General features: G+C 39.7%; 1 pseudogene; it reads right to left on the bottom strand.

Annotated features, from left to right (window-relative positions):
• Positions 1–501: 501 nt before the first annotated feature.
• On the bottom strand, positions 502–616 carry LOC115064080 (annotated as a pseudogene).
• Positions 617–1,383: the final 767 nt, after the last annotated feature.

The following is a 1,383-nucleotide window of genomic DNA, read 5'->3' as shown; positions in this document are numbered from 1 at the left end:
CTGAGATAGCTGTCTCCTGAGAGGCTCTGCCAGATCCTGACCAATACAGATGCAGATGCTCAGATGCTTGCAGCCAACCATCAGACAGAGCACAGGGACCCCAATGGGAAAGTTAGGGGAAGGACTGAGGGAGCTGAAGGGGCCTTATCAATGGGAAAGGAGGCCCTTGGTCCTGTGAAGGTTTGATGCCCCAGTGTAGAGGAATGCTAGGGCAGTGAGGCAGGAGTGAGTAGGTAGGTGGGGGGAAGGGGGGATGGGATAGAGGGTTTGCAGAGGGGAAACAGGAATAGGGGATAACATTTGAAATGTAAATAAATAAAATACCCAATTAAAAAAGAAAAAACAATTTTAAAAAAGAAAAAGTTAATATCAGTGATTCTTACAGCATTCCTCAAAGTAGAAAGAGATGGAATCACTCTACAAAGTTAGTAATGCCCTGACACTTCCAAAACTGAAAATGAGTGCAATAAAACAAATAGAAAGAAAGAAAGAAAACTTTAGAAAAATTTCCTTCATAAACATAGACAAAAAAATATAAAATTTTTGTGCAGGGGCCATGCTAATCTTCTTTGCATCATTCCAATTTTAGTATATGTGCTGCTGAAACTAGGCAGCATACACCACCTAATATGAGGTTCAGTCAGAGAAGATGCACCTAAGCCTCAAGAGACTGGAGGCCCCAGGGAGTTTAGAGGTCTGATGAGGTGGGGCTGGAGGGATGGGGAAATCCTCCTGGAGACAGGGGACTGGGGAGGTATGGGATGGGGAACAGTCAGAGGGTAGACCAGGAGAGGCATAAAATCTGGAGTGTAAAAAAAAGATTAAATAAAAAAGTAAAATTCTGTAAAATCACATTCAAAGACACATAAAGATAAGCAAAGATCAAGTCAGTTTCAAAGCAAGGACTATGAACTTGGTTCAACATATACAAATTCATGTTAATTACAGTATATAAGTGGCATAAAAACTGGAAATTATATGATTATAGCAATGCATTCAAAAAATTTGACAAAATCTTCCTTTTCCTTATTAAACATCTGAAGAAATGAAGAATACAATGTACACTTAAATGTAATGGAGATTATATAGAAACCTATAGCTAACACATTCCTAAATGGGAAAGAACTAAAAACACTCCCTGTACAACCAAGAACTAAAAGTTAGCTCTTTGAGAAAATCAATAATATTGAAAGGCCTTTTTACAAATTATGTAAAGTGTAGAAATAGAATATCCAAATTAACAAAAACGGGGACATATCAGAAACTGAAGAAATCTAGAGTGTCATAAGAACACATTTTACGCCGATCGTCCTGCGCCTCTCCTGCCCAGGAGGGGTGTTCGCCTGGCGGCTGNCCACAGGCTGATCCAACACCCAACACCTT

The sequence above is a fragment of the Mus pahari genome, chromosome 5 (assembly GCF_900095145.1).
Source record: "Mus pahari chromosome 5, PAHARI_EIJ_v1.1, whole genome shotgun sequence".
In the NCBI taxonomy this organism is placed as follows: Eukaryota; Metazoa; Chordata; class Mammalia; order Rodentia; family Muridae; genus Mus; species Mus pahari.
The sequence above is the reverse complement of the archived record's forward strand: the minus strand, read 5'-3'. Positions and strand labels throughout refer to the sequence as shown.